The following is a 15,869-nucleotide window of genomic DNA, read 5'->3' as shown; positions in this document are numbered from 1 at the left end:
TCACACATTAACCTCGGTCCTGGCATCTCGGCCGACCATGGCAGCAGCGATCCAGAGAGCAGCAACGTCCATGTTGGTGAGCTTTGCGATGGCCTGAGGGTCGCTCTCTGTCAATGACTCATCAAAGCGCTTGATGAGGGCCACTGCAGCCTTTGTCATCATCTTGTCCTTGGGGCCTAGTGCACCAATCTCCTGGATCATCCTGAGCATGGCCCGCTACGCCACGAGCATGGCAGAGTGGATAGCCGCCTGCCTAGCACTCTATCTTGTCGGCACTGGACTCTCTCCGCATTTTCAAGTGCCTTCATTTTGGGCTGCTCATTGAATGTGATACCAATTTCTATGTACTCTTCCTTGGTCTCGTCAAAGTATCCTGAATGGTTTCCATTCCAGAAAAATGTGACATGGCCGAACTTAACTGTTTTAATGTCATGAATAAATAAAAAAAATCATAAATACAAATGTGTAAAAACATAGGATCAATGTCTAAGCACGGAATGAACTTTAGAACTCAAAACAACTGAAATAACAGTTTGCAAACATAATAATTCCCTCACAATTACCAGAATAGGGGCATCATCAGGTCAATAAAAGCTCAATGACCTTTCCAAAAAATACTCAATTGTAGATAATTTCAAGTACTGTCATTGTAGTTAAGCTTTGCCCCCGAACAACTATACTAATAGGTTCCAGAAAGTACGATAAACCAAAGAAATCACTTCTCTATTTTGGTGATTGAGAGATGATTAGCAACAAGTGTAAAGCCTCATCTGACCCCGTGTATTCACATTTTACCCAGTACTTGACCCACATTTGTTTTCAATGGGAGTATGCTATACTGACTTAAGTAATGTTGCATGTGATCAAGCACCGAGTCATGACTAACTAACGACCAGGAATTATAGTATAGAGATGAACATGAAGAACCAAGTGCCTTAGCATTTTTTAGAGAAAAGGCTATTGCCCGACTTTATAGATAAAGCCATACGAATGAGTACTGGATCAATAGAGATCCACGACAAACCAAGTCTCACAGCCAAACCACAATGAAGACAAACAAGAGTTTATAGGCGGCACGCAGGCCCAAATGAGAGAAAGGGGCATGTAGGCCACGACCTACACGACAAAAGAAACGGCAGCTACGACGCAACATCATCGGCTGGGAGGACAGCAGATTGGCAGACGCCTGCACTTTGGTGATCAACCTCTCCAGCACGTCACGGTCCTCCTCCTTAGTCAATAATTTCCACCGCTGCAAGAATATAGAAATTTTGAACAAAACATGAGCAGGTTTGTTAGGGAAGACACCCTCAATAGTAAACTTGTTCCGAGTGGTCCACAGAGCCCAGCAGAGGGCACCCATCCCAGTCCAAAATAACCTCCTGGTCCGGCCACTCAGGCCATTCGAAATGGCTCGCACATCGGCAAAGTTGCCAGGAGACCAAGATCTCGAATACCAAGATCGAACACACCCCCAGGCCAGTAGGGCCAGGTCACACTTAAAGAAAATGTGGTTAGAATCTTCGAGGGAGGAGCATAAAGAGCAAAAAGTGGAGCCAGGCCCATTCCTTTTCTGAATCTGGTCAGCCGAGGGGAGCCGGCCCCGAAAGGCTTGCCATAAGAAGATTTTAATCTTAGGAGGAATCCTAGCCAACCAAATACACTTGAACCTCGAGGAGGCAGAACCAGCTATAACACGCCTATACAGAGACTTGACCGAAAACTTCCCCGAAGCCAAATGTGGCCAAGAAACGGAGTTCGCCTCCTCCAAGAACACAGGGAACAAGGCAGCAAGGCGATGCCAGTCGCCTAACTCTTCAAGAGAAAGGGACCTCCAAAAACCCAGGTCCCAACCGTTAAGAGATAGCTCAGAGATAGAGATCTCGGGGTGGGAGCAGTAAGAAAAAAGAACTGGGAAAGAGGACGCCAAGGGGGCGTCCCTGGTCCACCAATCCAACCAAAAACGAGTCGAGGCTCCATCATTGACCACGAACTTGACATTGGAACGGAACACATCCCGAACCTTGACAAGGTCTACCCAAAACTGTGAAGCCCCACTAGGAGTCGCAAACATAGGACTACCATTCGGGAAGTATTTTGCTTTTAAGATACGAAGCCACAACGCATCCGGGTTAGCCGTCATGATTCTCCACCACCATTTAACAATAAGACAAGTGTTCATCGCCTGGGTGTTCAGAATCCCAAGCCCCCAAGGCTTTTAGGTCTGCAAATGATGTCCCATTTAACCAGCCTGTATTTACGCTTGTTCTTAGCCGAATTCTAGAAAAACACACCTCTATGTTTATCAAAGACCGCATGTGTCCCTTTGGAAAGTCTAAAGAAGCCCATGGAAAACATTGGGAGGGAAGAGAGGCAAGAGTTGGTGATGGCCACTTTGCCCGCAACCGAATTGTATGTGCCTCGCCAAGGGAGAACTCTGGTCCCCACCTTGGCCACCAGAGGCTTAAACTTGCTAGAGAACAGCCGCCAAGTGGAAATAGGGAGCCCTAAGTACTTGAAAGGGAAGGTACCCATGGAGCAATTAAGCAAGCGGGAGATCCTCAGAGCCTCCGCTTCATCTACACCCGTAACAATGGCCTCACTCTTAGAAAGATTGATTTTGAACCTCGACAAGGCTTCAAAACACAGGAGAATAAACTTGAGATTGACAATGCACGAGCCATCAGCCTCCACCAGAATGATCGTGTCGTCCGCGTATTGGAGATGAGTGAGACCCTAAGATATTAGCTGGGAGATCACACGAGAGATATGGCCAGCCGAGGCCGCCCTGTTCAGCATGCAAGAGAGTGCATCAACAAAAAAATTGAACAAGATGGGGATGCCGGATCCCCTTGCCGAAGGCCGCGACCGTTGGCAAAATAGTTGCTGACAGAGCCATTGATAGACACGATAGTGTGGCCCCCAAAAACCAGTTGCATCAGCCGATGTACTACTCCAGTCGAAACCCTTAGCGCGAAGGACTTCTCTAAGGAAATCCCAACTTACTGAATCATAAGCTTTTTCAAAATCGAGCTTAAGAATTAAGGCTTTGGAGCCCTCTTCCTGAGATCACGAACTACCTCGTGTAAACACAGGAAGCACACAGGAAGCCATCGAGGATAAACCTACCCTTTATGAAGGCAGGCTGGGATGAGTTGATGGTGCAATGAGCCACAGGGGTTAGCCTAGTCGCCATGCACTTGGCAAATAGAATGGAAAACTAGGTACTTGTCTGCAAGCGAAGGTGCGGACACCATTCTTCACCAAGTATTCTCTAGATGTCCTCTCAATCAAAGGTGGGGAAACAAGGTACTTTCTTGGAAGCTTCAACTCACCATCAATTGAAACATCCCAGCGTACTTAATTTTTGGTACACGAACACGGTCAAATTTATCAAAATCGGGAAACTCTAGTGCTTTCTCAAGCATAACAATGCGATCAACTCTGAAATTGAAAGTCACAATTGCATCACCGTCTACTATAGGACCAACCGATTTGTCATTCTCATCAACTATCACAAAGGGGAGCAAATACTGATCATTGGCCTTGGGCTCTGCTCTTAGAGTCTTCACAACTTCAAGTGCATTTTGGAATTTGTATGCTACTTCTCCAAGTACGTGGGCATCCCACCCACACTTGACCACACTCCACTCATTCTGCAATGTATCAAAAAACATGACTTCAATTTCACCAGGAAATTGTTTATTTTTTCAACTTAAATATAACATGACTGGGGTATGAAAATAAATCTTTTGAAATACGGAGTAGCTATGTAATATATACCTAATATAACAATAAAGGGAGGAATATTTCTGGGTTCTTCTTTTGTCATGGATTTATCTATACCTAATAATAATGGAAGGAAGATTTCTTTGTTCTTCTTTCATCACCCCTTTATATCCATTAATTTTATATTAACCACAAAGGTTGACACTTGAGATTTAAAAGAAGGGCCGTTTATGATCGTATGTCCGGACGTCAAGTTTTTTACGTTGAGTTTTTATCTGTCGTCTTGCTTGTGAGCCACCATGCCCACAGGAATCAATCAAGGCATGCAAAATGTGTTCGAGTAGGAGAGACCATGAGAAATAAATTCATAGCATTGGTACTACATGTACTCATGAGTACATCCAATAGGGATCCAAGTTCTGATGCCGTAAGGGCATTTCTAACCAACCCCCTATCCGGTGTTAGAGGAGTAAATAATCGGTTTTATTCCTCTAATGCGCACCTAACCGATACCCAGTCCATCATAAGGGAGTAAAAGTTATACTCTGACCTGTATCCCTTCCCTATTTTTACTCCACCACTCCGTCTCGGAGTAAAAATCTCGCGCCTCTCTCGCCTCGCCCTGCTGCTCCCGCGCTTAGCCGCCGGGCCTGCAATGCCGCCCCCGTGCCCGTACTAGTCGCAGTTCCGGCGAGCTCCGCGCCATGGCCTCCATGGACGAGCACTGTCGCAACATCCATTGCTGGGAGCACCATGAACACGTTGTTGATGAACCACTTCATGTTCCCGTCCAGCTTGTTCTGCGTGTTGAGCAGCTCGATGCGGTGGTCCGACGTCACCGGCGATTGGGGGCGCGCCGACGCGAGCTTTGATCTGGTGAAAGTGCAACTATCCCTGGGTGGTTTTGGTAATTCCTAACAACATATAGCTCATTGAGCTAATGCTACTTGAAGATAAATATTTCAGGAAAAGCTCAATCATTGGCATGGCACGGATTAGAAAGTGGATCCCTCAAAATGCTAAGGACAAAAGATTGGCTCAAGCTCAAAGCACAAGACTCTACATTTTACTTTTAGTGATCCAAGATCACATTGAGTCCATAGGAAAAGCCAGTACTATTAAAAGGGGGTGAGGTGTTGCTTAACAAGTTACTTGCTCAAAATTCTTAGTGATATGCTCCAAAACACCAAAAGCACGCTCGACGTCCTTCCTAGGTCTCTCTTGCTCTTGGGAAAATATTTTCCTCTTCGCTCCGACAGGGTTGGGGATTTTCTTCACAATAGTAGTCCACTGAGGATAGATACCATCACCAAGGTAAAATCTCGGTGGCCATTGATGGTCAAGGGTTGATGGTAAAATTAACCTGGTAGTAGTTGTGGCCGTTGATGGTAAAATTAACCTATAGCGATCCGAACTCAGACGGTCAAATCTCTATGCTTCAGTGTCATCCCTGGATCGGTAATGCTGACACACACAGTACTTGAATGGATTTATAACAGAGTAGCAAGCTCATACGTCCATTTTGCATCATATGACAAGAATTATATGAGTTGTTGTTCTAAGAATGATCATGATGCCCTCATGTCCGTATTTTATTTTTATCGACACCTCTATCTCTAAACATGTGGACATATTTTTCCATTTCGGCTTTTCGCTTGAGGACAAGCGAGGTCTGAGCTTGGGGGAGTTGATACGTCCATTTTGCATCATGCTTTATATCGATATTTATTGCATTATGGGCTATTATTACACATTATGTCACAATACTTATGCCTATTCTCTCTTATTTTACAAGGTTTACATGAAGAGGAAGAATGCCGGCAGCTGGGATTCTGGGCTGGAAAAGGAGCAAATATTAGAGACCTATTCTGCACAGCTCCAAAAGTCCTGAAACTCCACGGAAGACGTTTTCAGAATATATAAAAAATACTCAGCGGAAGAGATTCACAAGGGGGCCACACCCTGCCCACGAGGGTGGGGGGCGCGCCCTACCCCCCTGGGCGCGCCCCCTACCTCGTGGGCCCCCTGGTGGCCCTCCGGTGGCCATCTTCTGCTATATGAAGTCTTTCGATGGGAAAAAATAACAAGCCATGTTCTCGGACGAAACTCCGCCGCCACGAGGCGGAACCTTGGCGGAACCAATCTAGGGCTCTGGCGGAGCTGTTTTGCCGGGGAAACTTCCCCCCAGAGGGGGAAATCATCGCCATCGTCATCACCAACGCTCCTCTCATCGGGAGAGGGCAATCTTCATCAACATCTTCATCAACACCATTTCCTCTCAAAACCCTAATTCATCTCTTGTATCCAATTCTTGTCTCCAAGTCTAGGATTGGTGCTAGTAGGTTGCTAGTAGTGTTAATTACTCCTTGTAGTTGATGCTAGTTGGTTTAATTGGTGGAAGATCATATGTTCAGATCCTATATGCATATTAATACCCCTCTGATTATGAAAATGTTTATGCTTTGTGAGTAGTTACGTTTGTTCCTGAGGACATGGAAGAAGTCTTGCTATTAGTAGTCATGTGAATTTGGTATTCGTTCAATATTTTGATGAGATGTATGTTGTCTCTCCTCTAGTGGTGTTATGTGAACGTCGACTACATGACACTTCACCATTATTTGGGCCTAGAGTAAGGCATTGGGAAGTAATAAGTAGATGATGGGTTGCTAGAGTGACAGAAGCTTAAACCCTAGTTTATGCGTTGCTTCGTAAGGGGCTGATTTGGATCCATATGTTTCATGCTATGGTTAGGTTTACCTTAATACTTTTGTTGTAGTTGCGGATGCTTACAATAGAGGTTAATCATAAGTGGGATGCTTGTCCAAGTAAGGGCAGTACCCAAGCACCGGTCCACCCACATACCAAATTATCAAAGTACCGGACGCGAATCATATGAGTGTGATGAAAACTAGCTTGACGATATTCACATGTGTCCTCGGGAGCACTTTTCTCTATATAAGAGTTTGTCCAGGCTTGTCCTTTGCTACAAAATGGATTGGGCCACCTTGCTGCACTTTATTTACTTTTGTCACTTGTTGCTCGTTACAAATTATCCTATCACAAAACTATCTATTACCACTTATTTTAGTACTTGCAGAGAATACCTTGCTGGAAACCGCTTATCATTTCCTTCTGCTCCTCGTTGGGTTCAACACTCTTACTTATCGAAAGGACTACGATAGATCCCCTATACTTGTGGGTAATCAAGACTCTTTTCTAGCGCCGTTGCCGGGGAGTGAAGCGCCTTTGGTAGGTGGAATTTGGTAAGGAAAAATTTATATAGTGTGCTAAAATTTACTGTCACTTGTTACTATGGAAAGTAATCCTCTGAGGGGCTTGTTCGGGGTATCTTTACCCCGACTAGTAGAGCAAAGAGTTGCTCCACAACCTACTGAACCTACTGAAAATGAAAATGTCTGCTTTGAAATTCCTTGGGGTATGATAGAGAAACTGCTAGCTAATGCTTATGTGGATGAAGTTTGTGGATTATTTAAGCTTGCAGGTGTACCCGGAGATGTTGTTAATAAGAAGGTCTTCCCTTTATCTTTGAAGGGAGATACATCAACATGGTATAGGCTATGTGATGATATGGGGTCTTGGAATTACAAACGATTGAAATTGGAATTTCATCAGAAGTTTTATCCTATGCATCTTGTTCATCATGATCGCAATTATATATATAATATTTGGCCTCGCAAAGGAGAAAGCATCGCTCAAGCTTGGGGGAGGCTTAAAGCAATGTTATATTCATGCCCCAATCATGAGCTCTCAAGATAAATGATTATTCAAAAATTTTATGCTCGGCTTTCTGATAGCAATCGCACCATGCTTGATACTTCTTGTTATGGCTCTTTTATAATGAAGACTATTGAATTCAAATGGGATTTATTGGAAAGAATTAAACGCAACTCTGAAGATTGGGACCTCGACAAAGGTAAGGAGTCAGGTATGACACCTAGTTTTTATTGTGTTAAATCTTTTATGGAGACCGATGTTTGCTGTAAATTTAGCACTAAATATGGACTTGACTCTGAGATAGTAGCTTCTTTCTGTGAATCTTTTGCTACTTATGTTGATCTCCCCAAGGAGAAGTGGTATAAATATCATCCTCCCATAGACATAAAAGTAGCTGCACCTATTAAAGTTGAAGAAAAGATTGTCACTTATAATGATCCTATTGTTCCTACTGCATATGTTGAGAAACCATATTTCCCTGTTAGGATAAAGGATCATGGTAAAGCTTCAACTGTGGTTCGTAAAAGCAATATTAAAACTTATACACCTCATGAGCAAATTAAAGTTGAACCTGATATTGCTATTGTTAAAGATCTCTTGTCTAATAATATTGATGGGCATGTCATTCATTTCCTTGATGAAACTGCTAGAATTGCTAAACCTTGTGCTAAAGATAAAAACAGACCGGTGGTAGGCATGCCTGTTATTTCTGTTAAAATAGGAGACCATTGTTATCATGGCTTATGTGATATGCGTGCTAGTGCTAGTGCAATACCTTATTCCTTATACAAAGAAATTATGCATGATATTGCACCTGCTGAGATAGAAGGTATTGATGTCACAATTAAACTTACCAATAGAGATACTATTTCACCAATGGGAATTGTTAGAGATGTTGAAGTCTTGTGTGGGAAAACTAAATATCCTGCTGATTTTCTTGTTCTTGGTTCCCCACAAGATAGCTTTTGTCCCATTATATTTGGTAGACCTTTCCTGAACACTGTTAATGCTACCATAGATTGCAAAAGGGATGTTGTTACTATCGGTTTAGATGATATGACTCATGAATTTAATTTTTCTAAATTTAGTAGACAACACCGTGAAGAAGAATTACCTAGTAAGGATGAAATTATTGGTCTTGCCTCTATTGCCGTACCTCCTAGTGATCCTTTAGAACAATATTTGCTAGACCATGAAAATGATATGTTTATGAATGAAAGAAGGGAAATAGACGAAGTATTCTTTAAACAGGAACCTATTCTGAAAAACAATTTGCCTGTTGAAATCCTAGGGTATCCCCCTCCACCCAAGGGTGATCCCGTGTTTGAGCTTAAACCGTTACCTGATACTCTTAAATATGCTTATCTTGATGAGAAAAAGATATATCATGTTATTATTAGTGCTAACCTTTCAGAGCATGAGGAAGAGAGATTATTGAAAACTCTGAAGAAGCACCGTGCTGCTATTTGGTATACTGTTGATGATCTTAAGGGCATTAGTCCCACTCTATGTCAACATAAAATTAATTTGGAAGAAGATGCTAAACCAGTTCGTGACCATCAACGACGGCTGAATCCTAAAATGAAAGAAGTGGTAAGAAAGGAAATACTAAAGCTCCTTGAGGCAGGTATAATTTATCCCGTTGCTGATAGTCAGTGGGTAAGTCCTGTCCATTGTGTCCCTAAGAAGGGAGGTATTACTGTTGTTCCTAATGATAAAGATGAATTGATTCCTCAAAGAATTATTACAGGTTATAGGATGGTAATTGATTTCCGCAAATTAAATAAGGCAACTAAAAAGGATCATTACCCCTTACCTTTTATCGATCAAATGCTAGAAAGATTATCCAAACATACACATTTTTGCTTTCTAGATGGTTATTCTGGTTTCTCTCAAATACCTGTGTCAGCCAAAGATCTATCAAAGACTACTTTTACTTGCCCTTTTGGTACTTTTGCTTATAGACATATGCCTTTTGGTTTATGTAATGCACCTGCTACCTTTCAAAGATGCATGATGGCTATATTCTCTGACTTTTGTGAAAATATTTGTGAGGTTTTCATGGACGATTTCTCTTTCTATGGATCTTCTTTTGATGATTGCTTGAGCAACCTTGATCGAGTTTTGCAGAGATGTGAAGAAACTAATCTGGTCTTGAATTGGGAAAAGTGCCACTTTATGGTTAATGAAGGTATTGTCTTGGGGCATAAAGTTTCTAAAAGAGGTATTGAAGTTGATAAAGCCAAAGTTGATGCTATTGAGAAGATGCCATGTCCCAAGGACATCAAAGGTATAAGAAGTTTCCTTGGTCATGCCGGATTTTATAGGAGGTTCATTAAGGACTTCTCAAAAATTTCTCGGCCTTTGACTAATTTATTACAAAAAGATATACCATTTGTCTTTGATGACGATTTGTTAGAAGCATTTGAAATATTTAAGAAAGAATTGATCTCTGCACCTATTGTTCAGCCACCTGATTGGAATTTACCCTTTGAAATTATGTGTGATGCTGGTGATTATGTTGTAGGTGCTGTTCTAGGGCAAAGAGTTGATAAGCAATTAAATGTTATTCAATATGCTAGTAAAACCCTAGATAATGCTCAAAGAAATTATGCTACCACTGAAAAAGAATTCTTAGCAGTTGTATTTGCTTGTGATAAGTTCAGACCTTATATTGTTGATTCTAAAGTAACTATTCACACTGATCATGCTGCTATTAAATATCTTATGGAAAAGAAAGATGCTAAACCTAAAGTTATTAGATGGGTTCTCTTGCCACAAGAATTTGATTTGCATATTGTTGATAGAAAGGGAGCTGAGAACCCCGTTGCAGACAACTTATCTAGGTTAGAAAATGTGCTTGATGACCCACTTCCTATTGATGATAGCTTTCCCGATGAGCAATTAAATGTCATAAATGCTTCTCATATTGCTCCATGGTATGCTGATTATGCTAATTACATTGTTGCTAAGTTTATACCACCTAGTTTCACATACCAACAAAAGAAAAAGTTCTTCTATGATTTGAGGCATTACTTTTGGGACGACCCACATCTTTATAAAGAAGGAGTAGATGGTGTTATTAGACGTTGTGTACCTGAGAATGAACAAGAACAGATCCTACGCAAGTGTCACTCTGAAGCTTATGGAGGACACCATGCTGGAGATAGAACTGCACATAAGGTATTGCAATCTGGTTTTTATTGGCCTACTCTCTTCAAGGACGCCCGTGAGTTTGTCCTATCTTGTGATGAATGTCAAAGAATTGGTAATATTAGTAGACGCCAAGAAATGCCAATGAATTATTCACTCGTTATTGAACCATTTGATGTTTGGGGCTTTGACTATATGGGACCCTTTCCTTCCTCTAATGGATATACACATATTTTAGTTGTTGTTGATTACGTTACTAAGTGGGTAGAAGCTATTCCAACTAGTAGTGCTGATCATAACACTTCTATTAAAATGCTTAAAGAAGTTATTTTTCCAAGATTTTGAGTCCCTAGATATTTAATGACTGATGGCGGTTCACATTTTATTCATGGTGCTTTCCGTAAAATGCTTGCTAAGTATGATGTTAATCATAGAATTGCATCTCCTTATCACCCTCAGTCTAGTGGTCAAGTAGAATTGAGTAATAGAGAACTCAAATTAATTTTGCAAAAGACTGTTAGTAGATCTAGAAATAATTGGTCCAAGAAACTTGACGATGCATTATGGGCCTATAGAACTGCATATAAAAATCCTATGGGTATGTCTCCGTATAAAATGGTTTATGGAAAAGCATGTCACTTACCTCTTGAACTAGAACACAAGGCATATTGGGCCATTAAAGAACTCAATTATGATTTTAAACTTGCCGGTGAGAAGAGGCTATTTGATATTAGCTCACTTGATGAATGGAGAACCCAAGCCTATGAAAATGCCAAGTTGTTTAAAGAAAAAGTTAAAAGATGGCATGACAAAAGAATACAAAAGCGTGAGTTTAATGTAGGTGATTATGTATTGCTATACAACTCTCATTTAAGATTTTTTGCAGGAAAACTTCTCTCTAAATGGGAAGGTCCTTACGTTATCGAGGAGGTCTATCGTTTCGGTGCCATAAAAATCAACAACTTCGAAGGCACAAATCCAAAGGTGGTGAACGGTCAAAGAATCAAACATTATATCTCAGGTAATCCCATAAATGTTGAAACCAATGTTATTGAAACCGTGACCCCGGAGGAATACATAAGGGACACTTTCCGGAACGTTTCAGACTCCGAAAAGGAATAGGTATGTGGTACGGTAAGTAAACCGACTCCAAAACAGTTTTAAGGCAATATTTCTCCGTTTTGGAATATTTAGAAAAATAGAAAAATAAGTAGCAGCCCGGGAAGGACACGAGGGCTCCATGAGGGTGGAGGGCGCGCCCTACCCTACTGGGTGCGCCCCCTACCTCGTGGGCACCTCGTGTGCTCTCCGGACTCCGTTTTCGTACACGTTACGTATTTTGGTCGGTAAAAATTCATTATATAATCTCCCGGGGGTTTTGACTCCCGTATCACGCAAATATCTCTTGTCTTTGTTTTGAGCTGTCCTGCTGCAGACAGAGCAACATGTCGTCCCAGGATTCGGAAGGAGAAAGCCATGTGGCTGATTACCTTGCAGATCCTAAGGTCTATGGGGATGTGGAGCATTGCGGTTGGACTACGGAAGAAGAAGAGGACTATGAACCCAAGGGAAAGGAGGAGACGAGCTCAGATGAAGATGAAGTCCCACTACCTCAACCTGGGGACATGCATGTGGAGTTCAAAAAGTAAAGCCTCCCAGATAGGGTAAAGAAACCTAAGATCGAGTTTATCCCTTTTCGCCTCTTGAAGGAAAACAAGCAGGAACTATGCAAAAAGATACTGAGCCTGGAGCAGGAGATCGAGGACCTAAGGGACCAAAATTCTGTCCTCAAGCGCAAATTAAGGAAGAAGCCTACGCCATCAACAAAACCATCATCTTCTGCACCAGCAAAGAAGAATTGAGTATCTGGTATGGGCACGCCCCGGTATCATATCACCATCACTTTTATCTTTACTGTTTTTCTTAGTTCGGTCCTTTTGGTAATATCTTGATCTAGTAGAGTAAAAGTTCTTAGTATGATCTAGTCGTGAGTTTTGCTTTATAATTATTCTATGTAATCGAGTCCGTGAGCTATATAATAAAGATTAGTGTTGAGTCAAGGGCTTGATTATTTTTCCATGATCCTGAGGGAATAAAAGAAAAGAGAAATAAATAAAAAGAAACAAAGAGATCATATGAGTCTTATGGAGAGTAATGAACTCACATAGAAAAAGTATGATGAATAAAAGTTGTTGAGGGTTGACAAACATAGTTTTGGTCATCATTGCAATTAATAGGAAGTAATAAGGAAAGAGAGGTCTTCACATATAGATATACTATCTTGGGCATCTTTTATGATTGTGAGCACTCATTAAAATATGACATGCTAAAAGAGTTGACGTTGGACAAGGAAGACAACGTAATGGGTTATGTTTTCTTACATCTGAGATAAATTATATTGTCATGGATCATCCAACATGGTTGAGCTTGCCTTTCCCCCCTCGTGCTAGCCAAATTCATCACACCAAGTAGAGATACTACTTGTGCTTCCAAATACCCTTAAACCAGTTTTGCCATGAGAGTCCACCATACCTACCTATGGATTGAGTAAGATCCTCTAAGTAAGTTGTCATCGGTGCAAGCAATAAAAATTGTTCCCTAAATATGTATGACTTATTAGTGTGGGAGAAAATAAACTTTATACGATCGTGTGATATGGAAGAAATAAAAGCGACAAACTGCATAATAAAGGTCCATATCACAAGTGGCAATATAAAGTGACGTTCTTTCGCATTAAGATTTTGTGCATCCAACCACAAAAGCGCATGACGACCTCTGCTTCCCTCTGCGAAGGGCTTATCTTTTACTTTTATCTCCTACATTGCATAAGAGTCATGGTGATATTCACCCTTCCTTTTTACATTTTATCCTTTGGCAAGCACAGTATGTTGGACATATCCTGGTATATATGGCTAATTGGATGTGAGTTTTCATGAACTATTACCGTTGACATTACCCTTGAGGTAAAACGTTGGGAGGCAAAAACTATAAGCCCCTATCTTTCTCTGTGTTCGATTAAAAGTCCATACCCATAAGTATTGCGTGAGTGTCAGCAATTGTGAAAGACTATATGATAGTTGAGTATGTGGACTTGCTGAAAAGCTCTTATATATTGACACTTTCCTATGTTATGATAAATTGCAATTGCTCCAATGACTGAGATTATAGTTTGTTAGTCTTCAGTGAAGTTTACTATTCATACTTGAAATTCTGATTGAATTATTACTCTAGCATAATAAATCATATGACAAGAATTATATGAGTTGTTGTTCTAAGAATGATCATGATGCCCTCATGTCCGTATTTTATTTTTGTCGACACCTCTATCTCTAAACATGTGGACATATTTTTCCATTTCGGCTTTTCGCTTGAGGACAAGCGAGGTCTAAGCTTGGGGGAGTTGATACGTCCATTTTGCATCATGCTTTTATATCGATATTTATTGCATTATGGGCTATTATTACACATTATGTCACAATACTTATGCCTATTCTCTCTTATTTTACAAGGTTTACATGAAGAGGGAGAATGCCGGCAGCTGGGATTCTGGGCTGGAAAAGGAGCAAATATTAGAGACCTATTCTGCACAGCTCCAAAAGTCCTGAAACTCCACGGAAGACGTTTTCAGAATATATAAAAAATACTCAGTGGAAGAGATTCACAAGGGGGCCACACCTGCCCACGAGGGTGGGGGCGCGCCCTACCCCCCTGGGCACGCCCCCTACCTCGTGGGCCCCCTGGTGGCCCTCTGGTGGCCATCTATATGAAGTCTTTCGATGGGAAAAAAATAAAAAGCCATGTTCTCGGACGAAACTCCACCGCCACGAGGCGGAACCTTGGCGGAACCAATCTAGGGCTCTGGCGGAGCTGTTCTGCCGGGGAAACTTCCCCCCGGAGGGGGAAATCATCGCCATCGTCATCACCAACGCTCCTCTCATCGGGAGAGGGCAATCTTCATCAACATCTTCATCAACACCATTTCCTCTCAAAACCCTAGTTCATCTCTTGTATCCAATTCTTGTCTCCAAGTCTGGGATTGGTGCTAGTAGGTTGCTAGTAGTGTTAATTACTCCTTGTAGTTGATGCTAGTTGGTTTAATTGGTGGAAGATCATATGTTCAGATCCTATATGCATATTAATACCCCTCTGATTATGTAAATGTTTATGCTTTGTGAGTAGTTACGTTTGTTCCTGAGGACATGGAAGAAGTCTTGCTATTAGTAGTCATGTGAATTTGGTATTCGTTCGATATTTTGATGAGATGTATGCTGTCTCTCCTCTAGTGGTGTTATGTGAACGTCGACTACATGACACTTCACCATTATTTGGGCCTAGAGTAAGGCATTGGGAAGTAATAAGTAGATGATGGGTTGCTAGAGTGATAGAAGCTTAAACCCTAGTTTATGCGTTGCTTCGTAAGGGGCTGATTTGGATCCATATGTTTCATGCTATGGTTAGGTTTACCTTAATACTTTTGTTGTAGTTGCGGATGCTTACAATAGAGGTTAATCATAAGTGGGATGCTTGTCCAAGTAAGGGCAGTACCCAAGCACCGGTCCACCCACATACCAAATTATCAAAGTACTGAACGCGAATCATATGAGTGTGATGAAAACTAGCTTGACGATATTCACATGTGTCCTCGGGAGCGCTTTTCTCTATATAAGAGTTTGTCCAGGCTTGTCCTTTGCTACAAAATGGATTGGGCCACCTTGCTGCACTTTATTTACTTTTGTCACTTGTTGCTCGTTACAAATTATCCTATCACAAAACTATCTATTACCACTTATTTTAGTACTTGCAGAGAATACCTTGCTAGAAACCGCTTATCATTTCCTTCTGCTCCTCGTTGGGTTCGACACTCTTACTTATCGAAAGGACTACAATAGATCCCTATACTTGTGGGTCATCACAAGCACACACTTATTACATCGATAATCTCAATAGAGAACTTATTACAATAAATATGGCTTAAGGCCATCTAAATAAGATAACACAGAAGGCTTGGACGATAAAGCGAGTCCATCAACTCCAACGGCATAGCTGAGTGCACGACAAACGACCTAGCGCACCTTACTCTTCGTCTGAAAAATCTGCAACATGATATGTTGCAGCCCGGAAACGGGTCAGCACATGGAATATGCAGGCAATATAACACGGTAGAGCAATGAACAGAATAAATGCTATCACTACATGCAAATATGGCTGGTGGAGGCTCTATGGTTATAATGTTTTGCGAAAAGCTGATTTTT

General features: G+C 41.5%; 1 pseudogene; it reads right to left on the bottom strand.

The window, feature by feature from the left end:
• LOC119272619 overlaps positions 1-15,869 on the bottom strand; it is a 66,604-nt pseudogene continuing 50,735 nt past the window's right edge.

This window comes from Triticum dicoccoides, chromosome 3A (genome assembly GCF_002162155.2).
Source record: "Triticum dicoccoides isolate Atlit2015 ecotype Zavitan chromosome 3A, WEW_v2.0, whole genome shotgun sequence".
Lineage (NCBI taxonomy): Eukaryota > Viridiplantae > Streptophyta > Magnoliopsida > Poales > Poaceae > Triticum > Triticum dicoccoides.
The sequence above is the reverse complement of the archived record's forward strand: the minus strand, read 5'-3'. Positions and strand labels throughout refer to the sequence as shown.